At 37.5% G+C, this 24,324-nt stretch overlaps 1 long non-coding RNA gene across 1 annotated transcript in view; it reads right to left on the reverse strand.

The window, feature by feature from the left end:
* Positions 1–24,324, reverse strand: part of LOC119506992 — a 72,338-nt gene that overhangs the window by 11,782 nt on the left and 36,232 nt on the right. Inside the window, exon 2 of the long non-coding RNA XR_005211089.1 lies at positions 9,726–9,946. This is a non-coding gene — a long non-coding RNA (uncharacterized LOC119506992). The remainder of the gene's footprint in view (positions 1–9,725; positions 9,947–24,324) is intronic.

A 24,324-nucleotide genomic window follows, 5' to 3' on the forward strand; every position in this document is an offset into this window, starting at 1 on the left:
TATCTATACAATTCAAACAGTCTTCCTCTTTGGGGCCTCAGTTTAAATGTTACATCCAAGAAGTCTCACCTGAATGCCCTGGTTCTAGTCAGAATTCATTGCTTTCTGTCCTTTGTTCCCAAAGCATTTCCCCTTTACTATTGTTATAACAGGATTACTTTTAGCAATAAGCTTGTCTTTCTGTTCCACTAGCTAATTTGCTTATTGAGCATAGGGCTCTATCTTATTTATCTTTTTTTAAAATTCAATTTTATTGAGATATATTCATATACCATACAATCATCCACGGTATACAATCAACTGTTCACAGTGTCATTATGTAGCTGTGCATTTATCACCACAATTTTTGAACATTTTCATTACTACACACACAATAGAGTAATAATAAAAGTTAGAGTAAAAAAGAATACCCAAAACATCCCATACACCTCACCCCTATTATTCATTTACTTTTTGTCCTCATTTTTCTATTCATCTGTCCATACATGGTATAAAGTGAGTGAGAGCCACAAAGTTTTCACAATCACACGGTCACACAGTGTAAGCTATATACTTACATAATCATCTTCAAGAATCAAGGCTACTGAGTTGCAGTTCAACAGTTTCAGGTATTTCCTTCTAACTATTCCAATACACTAAAAACTAAAAAGGGGTATCTACATAATGCATTAAAAAAAAAAAAAAAAACCCTCCAGAATGACCTCTCGACTCTATTTGAGATCTCTCAGCCACTGAAACTTTATTTTGTTTCACTTCTCTTCCCTTTTTTGGCCCAAGAAGGCTTTCTCAACCCCACAATGCCAGGTCCAAGCTCATCCCCATGAGTCATCATGTCCCACGTTGCTAGGACATCCTGGGAGTCACGTCCCACGTAGCGGGGAGTGCAGTGAGTTTACTTGAAGAGTTTGGCTTAGAAAGGCACATCTGAGCAACAAAAGAGGTTCTCTGAGGGTGACTCTTGGGTACAGTTTTAAGTAGGCTTAGACTCTCCTTAGCAGTAACAAACTTCCTATGGGCAAGACCCAAGATTGAGGTCTCAGGCTTCTAAATTGGTAGCCCCTAATGCTTGCAAGAATATCGTTAATTCCCCAGGTGGGAAAATTTAATATTTCCACATTTCTCCCAGTCCCTCAAGGGGGCTTTGCAAATACATTTTTATTCTCTGCCCAAATTACTCTAGGATGTATTGGGGCTTCACACTAACCTATAAAAATCAACCAGATTTCACTCCCTATTCAATGTTCTATGTAATTATGTTGTTCGAATAAACTGACCATACAAATTAAATTATATAGTGTGTGTGTGATGGTTAGGTTCATGTGTCAACTTGGCCAGGTAATGGTACCCAGGTATCTGGTCAAGCAAGCACTGGCCTAATTGTTACTGCAAGGACATTTGTGGCTGGTTTATTAAACCATCAGTCAATTGGCTGCAGCCATGAATGATTACATCAACAAAGGGTGTGTCTTCCACAATGAGAGAATGCAATCAGCTGGATTCAATCCAATCAATTGAAGACTTTTAAGCTAGGCAGATAGGGGACCTTCACTTCTTCAGCTGACCAGCGAAGCGTTTCCTGAGGAGTTCGTCAAAGTTGCCAGTTCGTCACCTGAGGAGTTCATCGAATACGTTCATCAGAGTTGCCAGTTTGCTGCCTGAGGGTTCATCATACATCTTCATTGGAGTTGCCAGTCTGCTGCCTGCCCTACAGAATTTGGACTCATACATACCCACAGTTGTGTGAGACACTTTTATAAATCTTATATTAATAGGTATCTCTTGTTGATTCTGTTTCCCTAGAGAACCCTAACTAATGTAGTGTGTTACAAAGAAATATAGATTTTGCACCTAATACACATCTCTTCCTTTGGTCTAACACAGAAGTTGAAGTTTAAAAAACACTGTCAATATCATCCTTTTACCTTTAGTCTGATGTACTTTAGCCCTAACCAAGTCCATTTCATTCATATCTCTAATTGAAGTCTGACCTCTTTTTTCAGACCGTTTAACATTTGCTGTATGGGTAATGCTGACATTCATAGTTGCTGGACTCTGGTTCTGAGTCTCAGGTGCCACACAGATACCCAAATTTCTAGGGACTGACAAGGTTATACACAAAGAACTCAGCATCTCAGAATTTAGAAACAGCCATCACATCTCAGGAATAGATGTAACCGCTGTAAGAGTTTACAATCTAGGAACCTCTCCAATAAACCTTCCCGTGATAACCTATGCTCTCAGACTCAATTCTCAGTGTTTCCACATTATAATTAGTCCATATTAGTGAGGCTTTATAATGTTTTTCTTTTCATTTCTAGTTTATTTCACTCAACATACTGTCCTCAATGTCCATTTACCTCACAGCTTCACTCCTTCTTGTAGCAGCTCAATATTCCACAGTATGTATATACCACAGTTTGCCATTCCATTCATCAGTCGGTGTACTCTTAGGCCACCTCCATCCACTACAAATTGTGAATACTGACACCATAAATCCCACTGTGCAAATGTCCATTCATGTCCCTCTTTTCAGTTCTTCCAAGCATATACCCAATAACTGAGTTGCAGGACCACATAGCAACCCCATGCTTAGCTTCCTGTGGAACCACCACACTGCGCTCCAGATGGTCTGCACCATTCTACTTCCTCACCAACAGTGATTAGGTACACCCCTTTCTCCACATTTTCTCCAGCACTTGTATCCCTTTGTTTATTTTTCACATGGTTTTATTCACATACCATACATCCATCCTAAGTAAACAATCAACAGTTCCCTGTATCATCTCATAGTTATGCATTTACCACCACTATCTATATAGGGACATTTCCATTTCTTCCACAAAGAAAGAGCAAGAGGCAAAAATAGTAAAAAGAAAAAGAAAAAGAAAGAAAAAAATGACAACTAAAAAAGCAACAAAAGGGAAAATAAAATTAATATAAAATAAATAAAAAAGTCAGACACCACCAATGCCAAGAATCCCATACTCCTCCCTAATATACCCCTCTTACAGACATTTAGCTTTGGTATATTCCCTTCGTTACAATTAATGGAAGCTTATTACAATCTTGCTGTTAACTATAGACTCTAGTTTGCATTGATTGTATTTTCTCCCAATATCACCCCATTTTTAACATCTTGCAGAGCTGACATTAATTTTTTCTCCCTTTTGCAAAAACCTATTGGTATATTTAATCACAATCATTGACCATTCTAGGTTTCACTAAGTTATACACTCCCAGTCTTTATCTTCTATCTGTCCTACTGGTGTCCTACTTGCCCCTATCCTTCCTCTTTCAACTGTAATCACACTCATCTTTGTTCAGTGTCCTTACATTACTGTGCTACCATCACCTATTATTGTGCCCCAAACCTCTCTCTCCTGTCTTTTCCTATCTGTCTCTAGAGCTCACTTTAGTATTTCCTATGAGCAGGTATCTTGTTCACAAACACTCTCAGTGTCTATTTGAGAATATTTTAAACTCTCCCTTTAAAGGACAGTTTTGTTGGATATAGAATTCTTGTTTGGCAGTTTTTCTCTTTCACTATCTTAAATATAACATACCACTGCCTTCTTGCCTCCATGGTTTCTACTGAGAAATCCACATACAGTCTTATCGAGCTTCCCTTTAATGTCACAGATTGCTTTTCTCTTCCTGCTTTCAGAATTCCCTCTTTGTCTTTGACATTTGATAATCTGATTATTAAGTATCTTGGTGTAGGTGTTTTTGGATCTTTTATGTTTAGGGTATGCTGTGCTTCTTGGATCTGTAATTTCATGTCTTTCAAAAGAGATAGGAAATTTTCAGTGATTATTTCCTCCATTATTGTTTCTGCCCCTTTTTTCTTCTCTTCTCCTCTTGGGACATCCATGACATGTGCTTCATGTTGTCATTCAATTCCCTGAGATGCTGCTCATATTTTTCCATTCTTTTCCCTATCTGTTCTTTTGTGTATAGGATTTCAGATGTCCTGTCCTCCAGTTCATGAATCTCTTCTTCTGCCTCTTCCAATCTGCTGTTGTATGTCTCCATTGTGTTTTTCATCTCTTGTATTGTGCCTTTTATTCCCACAAGTTCTGTCAAGTGTTTCTTCAAACTTTAGAGTTCTTCCTTATGTTTGCCCAATGTCTTCTTCATATCCTTTATCTCTTTTGCCATATCTTCCCTTAACTCATTGATTTGATTTTTTAATTGATTTAGGAGATTTGTTTGATTAATAATTAGTTGTTTCAATTCCTATATCTCAGTGGAAGTGTAAGTTTGTTCCTTTGACGGGGCCATATCTTCATTTTTCCTAGGGTGATTTGTAATTTTTTGTTGTCTAGGCATCTGCTTTCCTTGATCACCCCAATCAGATTTTCCCAGACCAGACAGGCCCAGGTTTCAGGAGGAGGCTGTATTCAGCATCAGGTTTCCAGTTCTATTCACTCTCTCTCCTGTACTACCCATTCCAGGCTGTGTACGATGTGTATCCAGACACGGATGTCCCCCAACAGTTGTTTCAGACTATTTACTAGTTGTTCCTGGCTATTTACTAGTTGCTTTAGAGGACTAAGTAAATTCTACACCTCTGTATGTCACCATCTTGCCCCCTTATTTATCTTTGTAACTAACTCCCATGCCTTTTACAGATCCCTACACATGGTAGACATTCAATAAATGTCATCTCAAATGAATTTTCTGAATTTTTTTTTCTTTGACACATCTAGGGACATTGTATCTCTAAAATTTTAAAAGAACAGAAAAAAATTAATAAAATGGTCAGTTCAAAGGAGGAATTGATATCTTGCAAAAGAACAAAAACAGCAACAATCAGTTGGTAGAGATCCTCTATAAAATAATTGCATAATCAGCAGGTATTTCTCCTCTAAAATAAGCACAATATGTTTGAAAAACTAGGCAGCCGTGAGGCCCATTAACATGTTTGTGTTGAGTTTCTTCTGTATCAAATTCTCTTTCCAATGTGTATATTAATACTATAAATGAATTTTTCAAAGGAATAATTTAACAAATAATCTGCTCTAATTTCTATGTGTTGAAATGGAATGCTTTTCAATATGTTCTAACTTCTGACATAAACCTTTGTATATTATGTACTCCTTCATATTTCCCAAATACGTAGCTCAATTCAAATAATAGTGTTTTTCTTCTGGTATTTTAAAACATTTTAGATCCCTGCTAGCCCAAGTTTGGTCCATGAATCAAAAGCTTTGGCATCAACTGGGAGCTTGTTAGAAATACAAAATTTTAGGCCCCATCCTGACCTACTATATCAGAATTTTCTTTTTAACAAGCTTTCCATATGATTTGTGTGCTCATTAAATTTTGAGAAACTTTGCTCCAGAAAATGGACTCTCAGGATAAAATGACTTGTTCAACTTTCCATCTTTTGCATTTGTCTAAAGAAATTAAAGGATTATAACTTTTCATAGTTAGAAACAGAGCTACTGTAAAAATGCCTTTATAGTCTCTGCTTTGTTTTCAGACAAATATAAAAGAATGACAACCAGGATGGCTCAATTTCAATTTAGGAAGTCTATCTAGATTAGCTTTTCTGGATCTCTCTGTAACTCAGAGTGTCCTAGATTTGGAGATGGATGGTATAAAGGAATCCAGTGTCTGTTAAATAAATTACAAAGTCAATAAAGAAATAGGTGAAGGTACAAACAAAGAGCTCTGTTTCCAGAATCTTTCTGAAGTGACTTAAAGGCAACCTAAATGTGACAGTCCAATTTTTAAATAATAGAAAAGTCCTGAGTTTCAAGGACTTTCAGGTGATTGCTAGAAGGTACTTTTCTTTAATTCGATATTAGTCAAATATACTTTTAAAAGGTCTTGTAGTCTATTAGGACATTGCAAATAAATATTCAAATGTATGTTAAATATCTCTCTGATACATAAAGACAAAATATTGACTCTTCTTTTTTTTCCTACCTCCAGGCTCAGATTTCAGAAAAGAATTCAATTCGATTTATGGCTTGTGAACAAACATAATGGTAAAAATGGTTTGTGGATATAAAAAAACATTTCTTCCCAGGGGCTCAAACTGCATTCTAGACATTATCTCATTAATTGCTCCCTTAAATCTTTCTCATTGATTTTTATATTTTTTGAGCCAAGTTCACTATTTTTGCATATGAAAGAAAGAGTTCACTTCAATTAGAATTTGAGTTCTTAAGCATTTTTAAAACCGTGATGTTATTATATCTCAACTGACAGGTTACTGGAGTAGCTTCAGAAAACAAAGTGCCCTAACAGTGTTATTTATTTATATATGAATTAGCCAAAAGTTCTGTGGATAACTTAGGAAGATTGTATCAACAATGTAAATATTTGACTAATGCACCTTGGCTGTGTCATCCAGGAAAGATGTGTCTGAGGATCAGAGATATGCAAATGTCTCATTTTTGAAAGGGAAACAAAATGCCTCTATACATTATTAAATAAACTGTCTGAGTTTCTAAAAAATAATGCAGTGATCACCACGGACCAGTGTGGATTCACTGAGAACAAGGTCATTACAAGCAGGCCATCTTCCTGATTTTGATGGAATTACCAGTTTGGTAAAAGAAGAGAATATATAGGCATTGTAAAATTCAACTAATAATGATAGCTGTTTTTTGTGGGCACTTCTGAGCATTAAATTAGCTAAATCATGCAAAACACTTAAAATGTTCCTGATACAGAGTGCTATTTGTCAGCTGCTAATATCTTTAGGTAAAAAATGGAAAGTGTTCACAAAAAAAAACCTAAGTAAAAAGAAGAAAGTTGCAGAATAGTATGTATGATATGGCCAGTTTTATATATTAAAAACTATATTTATTTCAATAAATGTGAAGACATGATGATGGTTAAATTTGTGTGTCAGCTTGGCTAGATTATGTTCAGATGTTCTGTCAAACAAGCACTGGCCTGATTGTTATTGTAAGGTTACTTCTTGGATTTAAATCATTAGTTGATTATGTCTATTGCTGATTATACCTATAATCAACAGTGGAGACTGCCTTCAGCAAAAGTCTCATCCAAACAGTTGAAGGCCTTAAAGGGAGAAATGATGATTTCAGCAGTCAGCAGGGAGAATTTCCTTCTCTACTTCAGCCAGCCAGCATCTCCTAGGGAATTCATTGAAACCTTCACTGGAGTTCCCAATTTGTGGATGCCCTAAAGAATTCGAACTTGCCAATCCTCATGGTCATTGAGCCAATTCTTATAATGAATCTCATATTTACATATGTATACATATACAAATACAAATATAAATATGTATAATCCTATTAGTTCTGTTTCTCTGGAGAAACCCGATTAATTCAGACATAATCAGGAAAGATGCACTGCTCTTTGTAGTAATCTCCTAGGAGGAGAGGGGGACTGTGGGAGCCAGGGAGAAATGAAGGAGGCTTTCAATTTTTTTTCTGTATCCTTCTTTCCACATTAGTTCTATTTCTACGCTGTTCATATATTCATGTATTTATTTTGTAATTTAAAAGTTAAATTAGTTTTTTTAATGTTGAAGGAAAAGCAATCAGGTAGCTCTGTAATCTGTCCACCCCCACCCCAGATTAAGAAACAATGAAGTCATATATGCAAAGGACCCAGAGCACCACTTGCCAAGCTATCATTGTCGAATAAATATATATGCCCTGCACTTCTCTGGATATTCCAAAAGGCACAGCACACACAAAAACAAGACTTGGTCCCTTTACACAGTTAGGTAACTAGATAGCTTTGATCTTGGTCTCTTGGAAAGAGAACACCAAATCTATGTCCTTTTTCACATTCCAATAACTGAGGCTCCTGAAGACTAGTAGGAAAACTTTCACCCCTGAATTTTCTAATAGACTCAGGCAATAGGGATTCAATTTATTTCATTTACTAACATAAACTTAAAAGATGGCTAGTCAACAAGCATTGGCCACTTTGGGCAGTTGTTCTCCTGGGAACTCATGGCAACCATATCAGCTGATTCTCCAAAAGGTGTGTAATAAAAATAAATGATTAATCATAGCTAATATCCAAGAGCCTACTGTGCTATCACCATGCATACAGTAAGTGGAAGACATATAATCATCCCCACTTTGTAGACTGCAGCTTAGAGAGATTAAGATACTACCCTAGGTCACATGGCTTGGACTACAAGGCAGTCTGATTCTAGAACTTAAGTGCTTAACTATTACAGTATACTACTCCTAGTATAAGTCATTAATATAAGCAATGGCTTCCATTTGCACAGTTCTACAATTTACAAAGTGCTTTCATATATGAGCTCTTTTAATTCAACAGCTTCCCAAAGTGAAGAGGTAAGTATTATTATATCCTTTTTTTTTTCAGATGAGGAAATGGAGACAGTTTTTCTCAGATCAAACAGTTAATAAGTGACAGGACCATTATTTGGAGACATCATTTTTGATTTAGTGGTTAGAATCTCAATAAGAATTTTACTGACTGTTAGTTATATCCCTGGTTTGGGGAAGGGTAGGTATATCAATTTTAATTTGAAAATGAATAGGATTTCAATAATTAGAACCCTGCTGAATATTTTAATATCCAAATGGCATGTCCATTCTAAAAGTATTCTGTTTGCAAGAAAAGATATTCAAATGAAATAAGGTAAGAATAAGGAACATAAGAATGACAAACACAGGATAGGAAAAGCTAAAAATAGTGCTTGTTGGACTCTATCAAGGTTAATGTAATATAATAGAAGAATAAAAAGACAATAGGTAATAGTTTTCTGTATCACTTATTGGCCATGTGACTGGGCAGATTTTTTTTTACATTACTGAGGGTCAACTTTCTCATCTATAATGATGTTAATCTTTGACCTTGACAACCTCACAGGCAGCCATGAGGATCTAAACAGATGCTGAATATGGCAATGCTTTGCAAACTTAAATCCTAGTTTGCTTCATCCAGTTTCATTGCTTTTATTACAATCTGAGTACTGCTGCCTCCATCCAGACTTCAGCTGCATCGGTCATGGCTGATTCATGTATTCAACTTCCTCTCTTTGGATGTTCTGGGGGACCTCAAATTTGAAGAGTTCCCAACTGGACTCATTATTCTTCACCCTCTCCCATTTCTCCTCCAAGGACCCATATCTTACTGAATGATACCACCTCTACCAAGTTGAATTTTCTGCTTCACTTCTGTTTACACACATATAATCAAAGACAAGATCCTGCCAATTCTTGTTCTCACCTTTGCACTTGAAACTCTTTCTTGTTTCCCCAACTCCAAGTCATCCTACAAGCTCAGCTTAGACATCAGCTTCTCCGGGGAGCCTTCTCTGATAACCCCCAACTCACATGAGGTATGCCTCCAGTGTGCTCCAGTTTTTCTGTGTATTCCGTCCTACCCCCACCACAATTGCAGCATTCATCCCAATGTAAGGTGATTACTGTTTGTCAGAATCACCCATTAGCCTGTAAGCCCAGTGGGGGAAAAGCTCAACTAAGTCCGTTTTACCACTCTGCTCCATTCTAATGTTGTAAACAAAAGAGACATTAAGGCCATCCTTATACAGCTGCTGTCTAGGAAGGGAGATGGGCGTAAGAAATTAAATAAAATTTTTTGAAATAGATGAACACTATGGAGATAATAGTCAGGGTCTGGATTAGACAATAATGGTGAGAAGTGACCTACTTTAGCTGGACAATCAGGAAAGACCTCTTTGTAAAGGTAATATTTAAACTATGACCCGGTAGATGAGAAAGGACTAGCCATACCTTGGGCAAAGAGAGCATCTAGACAGAAGGAACCATTCATATCAAGACCTCAAGGCAGGAAACAGCTTGAGAAGTTTGGAGAACAACATGGAACCCAGCGCAGCTATTATCTATGGAGAATGCAGAGTGGCTCGATGAGCAGGAAGACAGGCAGGGGCCATTTTGAATGTGCTGGGTACCTTGACTGTGATCTTCTGGGCAATGGAGATCTTCGAAGAGTACTGTAAGCACAGAATGGACATGATCTAACTTAACTTTTAAAAAAGATCACTCAAACCAACACCTTACTCTAAAACACAGCAATTATGAGGAAATATTAAAACCCTTATCTTGCTTTTCCTATATGAACTATAATTTAGGGTAACCAAACATCCCTACTTGCTTTACAGAAGAATTCCAGTTATTAAATGTAGGCAAAGTGGTAGAATTTTTTAAAACACCACTTTACGACCCCAAACGAAATAACTAATTCAGGTAAAAATCATCAATAGACAAAACTAATAGAGGAAACTTTGAGTGGGAGCTTTACCATGCAGCCACTTCCTCAACCCTCTAATCAACCTTAGCAACAATGATTTTATGTATTAGGAAGTACTTTTGCCAAAAAAAATGAATTTTAAGTTATTTAAATTTTCGAGTTAACATACAGTTTACAGGGAATTTAGAAGGCAGAGGAAGACATTGAACACTACTACCAAGTGAAAGCAAACAGACAAATTCAGAAACCACATTGCTTCTAGGACATTCTATAGAACAACTGACCCAGTTTCTTCAACAAATCAATAGTATGGTGGGAGGAGGGATTAAAGAAGAAACTAACATTAATAAACCTAAGAACTATAACAATACAAGGTAATCTGCAGACCTTGTTTGGCTCTTGATTCAATCAAATCAGCAGTAAAAACACATTTCTGAAACAAGTGGGAAAATTTGAATGTGAACTAGGTACTAGATGATACTAAGGAATTATTGTTAATTGTAGGGGGCTTAATGGCATCGTAATTATGTAAAAAAAAATCCCTATTTTTAGATATGCATAATAAAATATTGAGATGTGAAATTATGATGGCTTGGATTTGTACTGAAATATTTCAAAGGCAGAAGGGAGGTAGGCGTATGAAGCAAGTGCATCAAAATCTTCATAATTTTAGAATTTAAAAAGACCGCCTAACATGAATGTGAGGAGAATGAGTTAGAAGGGTACAAGAGAAGTGGGGAAACCACTGTAATGGTCTAAACAGGAAATGATGGTAGTTTGGACTGAAGGGAGCAGCACACAGTAGGTCTTCAGTAAAGATTCGGCTAAACAAAGGAATGCTATGAATTCTTAATATTACATTTTTTGCTCTTTTTACAAATGTAAAAAAGTAGAATGTATTCTTTTTGAAAACCATATTACTTTAAAACAAAATTTAATAAGGGGCATCTAGACTAAGGAACTATAGAGCTTGGATCTCCTCAGGTCATACTCTGCCTCCCAAAATCTTTCCTCATTAGCCTGTCAGAGTACCTGGAATTCAAATGTTGGAATATTTGGATCGTTTGATAAAAATTATTGTTGCTAAGTTTGTAATGGCCAAGTGATTGATTTGCAATGGCCAAGTGAATGATTTCTCAAATTACCACATTTGAGGCAAGTCAGCCATCTACATCAATGACCCACTCTTACCTGACTTTACCTGGCAAGGCATTTGCAATGGAATACACAGCTGGAAAACAAGCATGAAGCCTGTTCAGTATGTGTATGTGTCTGTGTATTTAAGCCTCTTGCACAAAGCCTCAACATTATTTTAAGACTTTTTTTATTTGACTAGAATTAAGACTTAAGATTCTGGGTTTGTCCTTTGTCCTCTACACTCAGTGGAGAATTCAGCTGAGCACTCTCACTGTCATTTGGCCAAACCCTTGTTTAATGGTTACCACATTTTGAAACAAACCCAAGGCAGCTGGGAAGGTGCTGCATCTCTTTCCTGGTAGGACTCCAGCTTGAATTGGATTCATTTCCTCGGCAGATGCACAATTGGCCACTCTCCCAGATACCAGGCCTGAAATTTTTACTTTTATTGAATTGTTGATTCTGGGAAAGGTCTCCCTCTTTGTGTATTGCTTTATGAGAAAACAAGTAAGAGATCAAGGGATAGAATTAGAAAAATGCCATTTTATGGCCCCCAAATTTAGTAGCAGATTCATAAAACAATCATCAATGGACAAAACTACAAGACGACCGATGGTCAGGTTGCAGAAACACTGTGAGAAAAGGAAGTTGGGGCCTGAAGGGAAGTGGGTTCACCAGGCAGCACAGTACAACTGCTCAGGGTGCAAAGAGGCAGTGGGGGGCGGATCTTGGAGAGGAAATAATGAAAGTGGCCTCAAGTATTCCAAAGTGTCCATGACATCCAGTAGGAAGTCATTCCAGCCAAATAAAGGTGCCAACAGCCTGATTATCCAACAATAGGGGATTCGATTAAAAATGACATGGTAGAACTGTGGCCTATCAAATCCTTTGGGATTTGCTCTATGGCTGCTCATTGACTTGTGCCTTGAAGGTCTTCACCTTTCCATGTATACCTTGTATTGCACAATAAGGAAAGAACTGAAATTGTGGAAATATAACCCATAACAATTTTTGAAATTACCTCTGTGATCTGCTTGTTAAGCTGTACATCAAGAGACGACACCTTTCTGTATGTATGTTATATGTTACAATAATGGAAATGGCTGAAGATGTGGAGCTGTGACCCATGACATTCCTTGAGATTTGTTCTCTAACTACTTGTGAAATTGTACTTTGACAGTTATCACTGTTATGTATATTTGTTAAAGTTCACAATAAAAACATATATGTATATAAACAAAACAACAAAAAAAGAGTGTGTTTTTAAGCACTTATATATCTGTGAATTTTCCAGATTTATGCCCCCCCCCTCAAAAAAAATGACATTAGATCCATGCAGTGGATCACATTGATAACATTAGCAAGAAGGTAGAGGATTATCTTTACTAACTTTGAATGATCTCCATTATATATTTAAGTGAAAAAGTGGGTTAACCAGCAGCATGTAGGCCAAAATTGTTTATTTATTTAAAACAGCATATTTTTATATGGAAAATTCTGAAAGAGTTTATACTAAACAGCAAGCAGGTGCTGAATGGGGTAGTTTTTCTTCTGTTCTACTTCCTCCTTTGCTAATTTAATTTTCTAGTTTTCTAAAATGTATTCCTTAAAAACTTTAAAAAAGGTAAACACTTGCCTGTTGTGGCAAATCTACATATTTTAAGAAGATATCATGCACTGGAAGGGACAGGAGAAAAATCATGCTTTCGGAAATAAAGGATAAAGTGGATTCCAATGGCAACTCGTTTTTGAGGCATCAGAGTATATAGGAGGATTTCCCAAATTGGTGTCCATGGAATGTTAAGAAACAGATTTGGGGAGGGGAGAGGGTCTTATCTGTGCTAAACTGAGACTGGAAAAAAAGTGAGGAAAATACGGTTAAATAGATTTCTTCATTGCAGGATTGTTGAGAGTCCTGCATATATTAATGTTCATAGTAAGTTTCAAGAGGAAGAAATACTCTCTGATCAAGGAAACCTTTCCCCCTCCTCTCCATGCATTAACAACTCATTAAGTTTGGGAATCCTGGCATAATGAAAAGATGACGGGGGCAGAGGTTAGATGCCTTACATTATATTTTGGTGTCATCTAGGCCATGTGGAGCAGGAATTTCCTTTAGCCTCAGCTTCTTTAACTGTAAAACTGGTGCATTAAAACCTAACTATTATTGTATGTTATCACTTATAAGAGATGACTAGAAATAGCAAACATAGAAAAGATAGAAAGCAGACTACAGGTTACCAAGGGGTGGAATCAGGGTGGACAGGGAATGTTTGTTTGTAAAAATAAAAAAAAAAAATTAAAAAGAAAAGAAAAAGCCATTTATGTTAACAACATCAGCACCCATGGTGGGGGAGCTTGTTTTTTGCTGAACCCTGAACCAGGTGCTGGGGTGACAAGAACAGTTTAGCTATGGTCCCTGCCCCTGGGGAAAAAATATACTTAAAAAAAAAAAAAAAAAAAAAAGCCTAACTATATACTCATGGAAAGCTGATAACTGCCATTTATTTAAGGCCTTGCAATCTCTGAAGCAACTTTCTTTTTACATATGCTATCTTATGAGGTGTTTCAAATGAAATGTTTCTAAAAGTGCTTTGAAAGTCTGAAGTACACATGTATAAGGTAAAGCTAATGTTTGATACCAGTGACTACACCAATGATCCAATACCATCTAACCCAGGGGTCAGCAAACCTTTTCTGGAAAGGGCCAGATAATAAATATTTTAGGCTTTATAGGCCATAGGATCTCTGTCACATCTGCTCAGTCCTGCCACTGCAGCGTGGAAGCAGCTGTAGACAATGCATAATAAATGAATGAGTGTAGCTATCTTACACTGGTTGTGTTTTGTTTACAAAAACAGGCAACAGGCTGGATTTAACCCATGAGCAGCAGTTTCTTGATCCCAGATAATTTGGAGGAAAGACACCAAGAACTTTTTAACATTCGTGAGATCTGTGTACATTTCATGTTTCCACAGACAAAGATTTTCTAATCATGTCTACTTCATTAACCATGGGGAAGAAGCACACCTGTTCTTCCATCCTCTCCAAAAAAATAAGCAAAGGGGGAGGGGGACCCTGAACAGTGATGAGGAACAAGGGGACAGGTACACTAATTTAGACTCAATGAAATCAGATTGCTTGTCTGATCAAAATTAGAAACATTTAAAATGCATGCAAGTAATTAGAGGGAGGACAACTCTCTTTAAGTGTGTTTATTTTTAACATCATTATTTATCATTTGTGAAGGGAAGGATACATTAAAAATATTGTCTAAATTAACAAAACAACTCTTAGAGAAAAAAAAAGTCTACAGCTTTGAAGGAGCTCTTTAGAGTCTAAAGTCTGTGTTGACATGTACCAATATTTTAACTGTTGGATTGAATTAACTGAATGTTGGATTATTTAGCCAAATTAGTCAAAAACATTGACTCATATAAACTTGTTTAGTTTCAACATGTTAAAAAATTTTAACTTTATAAAGCCTTAAGTGCTGACTCTCAGTTTCTAACATATCTTTAGACTGGAATCCCCTCCATCTCACATACTTAGATCATACTTGATTTTGTATTTGTGTGATAAAGCCAGTGATGCACTTAGTTGAAATTTCAGATTTTCTTTCAGGCACATAAAACAATCAGTTCACATCCAGTAGCAATGTGTACATTTTAAAAATATCTGACATAAAAGATGAGCTACAATATTTTTTCTCTTTCATTAATATAAATAACATAGCTCATATAAGTTAATTGTAAGGAGCTCAATGTTCATTTGCCTGTAGGATAAAGCCTTAATGACCCATGCTACTGCTGGTGGTCCTCCAGAATCAGGCACTAAGTCTTTCAACACTTTTCCCACCAACTTGTACCAAGCTCTGTGATGCAGCACTGCTCTCCAGACACACCACGTTATCTGACTTCTTTGCCTTTCTCTTTTGCTTTGTTTATTCAAACTCTATGCATCCTTCAATTCCTTCTACTTCAACTCAAATTGTACACCCAAGAAATCTTCGTGGATAACCCCGGTCCAAGGTGATGGCCATGAGTCACTTGTCACTTAGCATACATTGCCTTTTGCTGTTAATGACATCTCATCTCTAAATCCCTAGAAGACAGGGGCAAATGCTTTTAAAGCCATATTCACTTAATCTAGTATTTTGCCTGCCTCTTAGAGTCAGTCTCTCAAAAAGTCGTTGGAGATTCCAGGAAGATGGCAGATTAGGAGACAGAGAGCAAAACTCTCTTCCGTGAAAAGCACTAGCTAAAGAACAGAAAGCACTCCAGAACAGCAGTTCCAGGGTTCCACCAGCTGGGCAGGGACTTCTACACTCATAGTGAATGTGTACTTGGAGAAACTGAGAGGCTACATTTAGAGATGTGTGAGTGTTCAGCCCAGAACGCCGCCAGGGAACAGGCAGCTGGAGCCAGCTGACAGCGGGAGAAGAGTAACCTTCCATACCCCGGGTACCCTCCTCAGTACCTGGCATGTGTGATAACCCTTCACAGACCCACAGCCAAGAGCCTGCATGCCAGGGACTGGCGGTTGGAGCAGGCAGACAGCACAGAAGGGACAGCTTTCTATGCCCCATGCAGCCATCTTTGCAGTTCGCTGGGGAGATAACCCTTCACAGCTTTGCAGCCGAGAGCCTCCTTGAGGGAATTCGGGAATCAGCAGGCTTGTGACAGCATCCACTCTTCCTCCACAGAAGCCCATGGTGTACACAGTGTAGAGGCAGGGGAGCCGCACAGAAGTGCCAGGAGCCCTCCCCCAATCCTAGGGATGGCAGAGAGCGACTGTGGGACATTTGAGCTGGAGGGTGAGACGTGCAGCTCTGCAGCCCAAGAGTACTCCACCTGCAGCCCTGGGAATGGCCGGGACCACTGCATCCTGTAGTGGACTCCTTGCCAAACTGTGCAAGGTATGCCTTGACCCACAGGGCTGGCAGTCCTCCATGCACATGGAAAATTAGTGCACTGATTGGACTTCCACGTGGTTTGGACCCCCTCTCAGTGCATACACGAAGTTGGTGGAGAACTGGCTTGAGGGGAAGAGGTGGCTCAATAGCGCCATCTGCTGGTAGGTCAGGGAAAGTTCACTCCATCAAGTTGTAGCTCTGCCAAATTATAGATAAATGTTCAAATAATCCTGCATATACTAAAAGAACCCTATCGAGATAAGCAAATGCCAAGAGGCCAAAAATAACAGAAAATTATAAAGCATATGAAGAAACCAGAAGATAAGGATAACCCAAAGGTCCAAATTAAAAAGCCAGAGGAGACACAGAACTTGGAGCAATTAATCAAAGAAGTACATGCAAACATCAATGTCATGGATCAAGATATAAAGGACATTAACAAGACCCTAGAAGAACATAAAGAAGAATTTGCAAGAGTAAATTTAAAAAAATAGCAGATCTTACAGAAATAAAAGACACTGTTGATGAAATTAAAAATATTCTTGAAGACGGAAGAAGATGGTGACAGGAAGAGGAGTGGAAATTAGTCCCCCTGGAACAACTAATAAACAACCAGGAACAACTAGTAAATAATCTGGAATAACTGCTGGGGGACAATCGTGACTGTCCACACATCATACACCAGCCTGGATTGGGAGTAATGCCCGAGATTGCAGCATAAAATCTGTAAGTAAAAACTGCACATCCAAGGTTAGAGCTGCCTTCCCCCACTGGCAGCCCAAACTGCAAAGCCTTGCAGTGATAGACAGCAGCACTCTCCAAGCAAGTGAATATAGCTCCGCCCAGCTCCAACTGAGGTTTTAATTAACAAACGTGGACTGCTCAATACAAGCTACGAATCCCCAACAAGCAGACAGAGGCTTTTGGTGACGACTGACTTTGGAGAGCAGGAGGACCTCTCTGGGAGGGAAGGGGAGCCCAGAGGACCAGGTGCTGCCTCTGGGTGACAGGCAGAACTGTGGGGTGCCGCAGACTGGCCCTGAAGGGGGGATTTACGTCCCTTTTTTGGCTCAGTGGAAAAAGCCTCAGCCGTTTTCAGCCGCCAGTGCTCTGACACAGACAAGGGTAGAGATAGCAGAGTCAGAGAGACTATTCAAATGCAAATGACATCCCCCTAGGGGGTATGTTTTCCCTAAGAGGAAGAAGGTGGTGCTAAGCTCTACTACCCACCTTCTACTCAGAACCAGACACCAGAGCCTGGGGGAAAACAGCCACAGGGCACACCTCCTTACATCAGTCTGGAGTGACACGCTGACAGGTACCAAGTGCTGGGCAGAAAAACACAGTGACTTGAAGCCTCACAGGGTGTGCCAAGCCTCTAAGACACACCCTCAGGAAAATCTGATACTAAATATTGCCTCCTGCTGAGACCTGAGCCCGTTCTGGTCTGGGAAGACCTCATTGGGGTAACCAAGGAAACTAGATGCCTAGACAACAGAAAACTACAACCTACACTAAGAAAAACGAAGTTATGGCCCAGTCAAAGGAACAAACTTACACTTCAACTGAGATACAGGAATTTAAACAACTAATGCTAAATCAATTCAAAAAGCTTAGGGAAGATATGGCAAAAGAGATGAATATTATAATGAAAACACTGGGTGTACAGAAGGTAGAAATCAAAAGTTCAAAAAAAACAACTGGCAGAATCTATGGAAATGAAAGGCACAACACAACAGATGAAAGACACAATGGAGACATACAATAGCAGATCTCAAGAGGCAGAAGAAAACACTCAGGAACTGGAGAACAAGATATCTGAAAGCCTACACAAGAAAATAATGGAAAAATATGAGCAATATCTCTGGGAATTGAATGACAACATGAAATTCAGCAATTTACATGTCATGGGTGCCCCAGAAGGAGAAGAGAAGGGAAAAGGAGCAGAAACAATAATAGAGGAAATAGCCAATGAAAATTTGCCATCTCTTATGAAAGACATAAAATTACAGATCCAAGAAGTGCAGTGTACCCCAAACAGAACAGATCTGAACAGACCTAGGCCAAGACACTTAATAATCAGATTTATCAAACATCAAAGATAAAGAGAGAATCCTGAAAGCAGCAAGAGAAAAGCAATCCATCACATTCAAAGGAAGTTAATAAGACTATGTGCACATTTCTCAGTAGAAACCATGGAGGTAAGAAAGAAGTGGGGTGATATATTTAAGATACTGAAAGAGAAAAACCACCAACCAAGAATCCTATATCCGGCAAAACTGTCCTTCAAATATAAGGAAGAGCTTAAAATATTCTCTGACAAATAGACAATGACAGAGTTTGTGAACAAGATACCTGCTTTACAGGAAATACTAAAGGGAACACTACAGACAGATCAGAAAAGACAGGAGTGAGAGATTTGGAATACAATTTTGAGTGATAGTAGCATAGCAATGTAGGTACACTGAACAAAGATGACTGTGAGTATGGTTGAAAGAGGAATACAATCAATGAAAACTAGAGACTATAATTAACAGAAACATTTATTATGCTTCCTGTAATGTAACAAAGGCAATATACCAAAGCTAAATGCATATAAGAGGAAGACATAAGGAAGGAATATGGGACTTCTCGGCATTGGTGATGTTGTCTGACTCTCTATTTTACTTTAGTTTAATGTTATCTTTCCTTTTGCTGCTTCCTAGCTGTCATGTCTTTATTTTTCTCTCTTTCTTTCTTCTTTTTCTTTTGTCACTCTACCTTCTTTGACTCTTCCTCCTTCTTTGTGGAAGAAATAGAGATGTCCTTATATAGACAGTGGTGATGGTGGTGAATACATAAATACATGCCTATACAGGGAACCATCGATTGTTTACTTAGGATGGAATGTATGGTGCATGAACAAAACCATCTTTAAAAAAATGGGTTGATAAAGAAAACTTGAGGGAACTATATTGAGTGAAGTAAGACAGGCACATAAGGACAAATATTGCAGGGTCTCACTGATAGAACTAATTATAATATGTAAACTCATAGACATGAAATACAAGTTACCAGACATAGAATGAGGCTAAAGAATGGGAAGCAGTTGCTTACTATGAGCAGAATGTTCAACTAGGGTGAACTTAAACATTTGCAAATGGACAGAGGTGATGGTAGCACATTGTGAGAATAACTAACAGTGCTGAATGGTGTGTGAATGTGGTGGAAAGGGTAAGCTCAGAGTCACGTATGTCACCAGAAGGAAAGTTGGAGGTTAAAAGATGGGAATGTATAAAACAGTGAATCTTGTGATGGACAATGTCTGTGACTAACTGTACAAATATTAGAAATCTCTTTCATGAACTAGAACAAATGTATGACACCATAACTAGAAGTTAATAATAGAGGGGCATATAGGAAAAAAACATACCTATTGCAAATTATGTACTACAGTTAGTAGTATTTTAACACTCCTTCACTAATAATAACAAATGTACTATACCAATACGATGAAACAATAATGGAGGGGGGGGGTAGTTAGGGATATGGGAGGATTTGAGAAAATGTTCTAAAAACTGAGAAAAAATTATTGTGGTAATGGATACACAGCTGTATGATGGGACCATGGGCAACTGATTGCACACTTTGTATCTTTGGATAATTGTACAGTATGTGAACAATCTCAATAAAAAAGATTTTAAAATATTCTTGAGACACATAACAGCATATTTGAAGAGGTAGAGGAACAAGTTAGAAACCTTGAGTACAGGTTGATGGAAGTTGAAAGCACAAAAGAACAAATGATGAAAACAATTTGAAATGGATCTCAGGAAAATGACAACATTAAGTGTACAAATATAAGAATCATTGATGTTCCAGAAGGTGAAGAGTGGAGTAAAGGGCTAAGAAGATATTTGAAAACACTGTTGGAGAAAACTTCCCAACCCTTCTAAATGGCTTAAATATGCAAATCAGAGATCCCCAATGAACTCCAAATAGAATAAATCTAAATAAACCTACTCTGAGACATACTCTGATCAGATTGTCAAATGCTGAGGAGAAGGATAATGTTCTGAAAGCAGCAAGAGAGAAATAATTCACCACATACAAGGGAAACAACATAAGACTAAGTAGTGACTATTCAGCGGGCACCACGGAGGTGAGAAGGCAGTGGTATGACATATTTAAAATTCTGAAAGAGAAAAATTGCCAGCCAAGAATTCTTTATCCAGCAAAGCCCTCCTTCAAAATTTAGGGAGAGTTTAAAATTTTCATAGAAACACAAATGCTGAGAGATTTTTTTAACAAGGGACCTGCCCTACAAGGAATACAAAAGGGAGCTCTACCAGCTGAGAAAAAAAGACAAGAGAGAGTGGCCTGGAGAAGGGCACAGAATTGAAGGGTATTAATAAGGGTAACTTAAAGAAAATAAAGAGGGGGAAAATAGATCTGACAAATAAAAACCAAAAGATAAGATAGCTGATTCAAGAACTGCCTTCACAGAAATAACAATGAATGTGAATGGATTAAACTCTCCAATTAAAAGATATAAACCATAAATATGCTCATACTAGAAACTAATCTTAGACCCAGTGACACAAAGAGATTGAAAGTGAAACGATGGAGAAAAAAAAAATTACTCCATGCAAAGCTACAGCCAAAAGAAAGAAGGGGTAGCAATACAAGTCTCAGATAAAATAAACTTTAAATGCAAGGATGTCATAAAAGACAAAGAAGGACACTACATACTAATAAAAGGGACAATTCACCAAGAAGAAATAACAATCATAAATGTTTATGCACCCAATCAAGGCACTCCAAAGTACGTGAGACAAACATTGGCAAAACTGAAGGAAGCAATAGATGTTTCCACAATAATTGTGGGAGACTTCAATACACCACTCTCTCCTATAGATAAATCAACCAGACAGGGGACCAATAAGGAAATTGAGATTCTAAACAATGTGATATATGAATTAGATTTAACAGATATTTACAGTGCATTACATCCCAAATTACCAGGATATACATTCTTCTCTAGTGCTCATGGAACTTTTTCCAGGATAGATCACATGCTGGAGCATAAAACAAGCCTCAATAAATTTAAAAAGATTGAAATTATTCGAAGCACATTCTCTAACAACAATGGAATGCAACTAGAAGTCAATAACCATCAAAGACGTAAAACTTTCACAAGTATCTGGAGGTTAAACAGCATACTCCTAAACAATCAGTGGGTCAAAGAAGAAATTGCAAGCGAAATTGCTAAATAGCTAGAGATGAATGAAAACGAGGACATGGCATAGCAAAACTTATAGGATGCAGTGAAGGCGGTGTTGAGAGGGAAATTTATGGCTCTAAACGTGTACATTAAAAAGGAAGAAAGAGGTAAAATCAAAGAACTAATGGAACAACTGAAGAAGCTAGAAAATGAACAGCAAACTAATCCTAAAGCAAGTAGAAGAGAAATAACAAGGATTAAGGCAGAAATAAATGACCTGGAAAACAACAACAACAACAACAACAACAATAAAAAAGAAAATAAATAAAACCCCAAGTTGGTTCTTTGAGATCAACAAGATTGACAAACCCTTAGCCTGACTGACAAAGTCAAAAAGAGAAAAGACCCATATAAACAAAATCATAAATGAAAGGGTAGACATTACTGTTAAATCATACTTTGAAAGTTAGCAGTTATGTATATATGTTGAAGTTCATAATCAAAAATGCATTAAAAAAAGTCATTGGAAAGACAACTTGTTCATATTGATGGGGGGTGTCAAAAGTATGGGGAAAGTGAAGATAATGTAAGAAATTGACCATTGATCTTGGGATAGAATATGTATTAAGTGAAGTTAGGAATCCATTACTTAATAAATCAAGCTCTCGACTTGAGGCTTGCTCTTCTGAAACTTAGTGTTGTAAATGGGAGGCTGGGCCCTCCTATAATTATGCCTAAGAAGTACCTCCAGGGAGCCTCTTTTGTTGCTCAGATGCAGCCTTTCTCTCTCTAAGACCATTTTGGCAAATAAATTCATTAACCTGCCCCTGACGAGAGACATGACTCCCAGAGGAATGAATCTCCCTTACAATGAGGAACATGACTCCCAGGAATGGGCCTGGCCCTGGCAGTGAGGGATTAAAAATGCCTACTTGACCAAAAGGGGGAAAAAGTAAGGTAACAAGCTGAGATCACAGTGACTGAAAGATCTCAAATAGAGTCAAGAAGCTATCCTGGAGGTTTCTCTTATGCAAGCTGCAGCTAGACATCCCAAATGGCCACAGTATGCTATGCCCTTACCAAAAGTAGTCCCCAAATACCTAGGTCCCCACCTGAGATTCTATAAAAGATTCACTCACTAAGTTTTATCTCTCAGAAACTTAACTCCACCAGAGTATTCCTATGCCAGACAAGTCCTAAAACCCAGAGGCAATAGCCTCTTTAAGAACAACAATCAAATGCAGCCCCCATCCCCATACTTTTGACACCCCCCTATCAATATGAACAAGTTAGGGTGCTCAGTGCCTTGACACCCCTGAAGATGGAAAAGGAGATTACATGAGAGGAAGGAGTAGCAACAAACAAGGTAAGATTGAACAAAGGTCTATGAATACTGAAACTTTATATAAGTATATATTTATATTTTTAGATGCTGGGGTGTTGGACTAGCTGGAATGAGGTAAATGACATGGTGAAATTTTACCATATAACATACTTTGAAATTTGCTCTTTAGCTACTCACTGAATTGTGCTTTGAAAGTCTTCACCTTTCTGTATATGCACTATATTGTATAACAAGGAAAGAACTGAAACTGTGGAACTGTAACTCATAAAACAATTTTTGAAATTACCTATATAACTGCTTGCTGAGCTACACATCGAAAGTTAACATCTTTCTGTACACATGTCATATTTTGCAATAATGGAAACAGCTGAAATTGTGGAACTGTAACCCATGACATTCTTTGAAATTTGTTCCCTAACTACTTGTTAAATTATACTTTGAAAGTTATCACTGTTATGTATGTATGTTAAAGTTCACAATAAAAAATGCATTAAAAAAAAGTCATTGGAAAGACACCTGGATGTTTGCTCAAGCCATCTACCCCAACTAGATGGTAAAAGACTTAAGGGAAGTCATGAATGGCAATAAATACATACTGGTTTACTTGAGATACAGACTTATTAAATGACAGTTTCATCTCATGGTTTTATATTCCAAAATGAGTTTAAGACATATACTCAGAATCTCAATAAACGAGAACTCCAAAGGAAAAATCTAAATGAAAATTTCAAGATTTAGACAATATGTAAAAAACAAACAAACAAACAAAAAAACATATTATGGAACAATAATTTTTAAAATGATAATTACCCCAACCTTCTAAGTTATAGAGTCCTAGAATATCTCCAATTGAAAATCTTTAAAAATAAAATAAATTATAGAGAAGTTTTATGATACAATCACTGTAATTTTTTTAAAAGGGAAGGGGAGTTCAAATCTACAAATATAAACTAACCGAAGTAGGTCACTGTCTACATAACTTAGACAATAACATTGGTATGAAAGAGGACTTATGAGTAGGGAGGGGAAATGGCAGGGATAAGGAGACAATGTATGACATGACCAATGACTCAGGCTAAAGATTAATCACAATACTTTCTACTTTATTGTTTTCCTTGTCAATGGTCCAAAAATTTACTTGTCATGTGAATGAATTTGTAAACACTACATTGGACTATGGGATTTTTCTTTTCTGAAAGGAGCTGTTTTTAAACCAGGAGAAACTGATTTGATTTCTAGATTTTCATTTAATTTCAAATTGATCAGGGATTTTTGAGCATGTTTCCATTTCTTACTCCTTATTAAAATGGATTAAGGAATTGTGAAACAAGAAATTTCACCACATATTCAAATAACTTGCCATTTTGCTGGTTTTGCTTTTTGCCAAAGCCTTTCAAAGAACCAAACAATTACATCATGGTCTAATTTAATGCCTCCAATGTCCCATATGACTACACATCACCACACCTGTTCAACTTCTTCCCTATGTAGAGAGTTCTGAGCTGCCCAGATGCATACTTA

The sequence above is a fragment of the Choloepus didactylus genome, chromosome 1 (genome assembly GCF_015220235.1).
Source record: "Choloepus didactylus isolate mChoDid1 chromosome 1, mChoDid1.pri, whole genome shotgun sequence".
Taxonomy (NCBI): domain Eukaryota; kingdom Metazoa; phylum Chordata; class Mammalia; order Pilosa; family Megalonychidae; genus Choloepus; species Choloepus didactylus.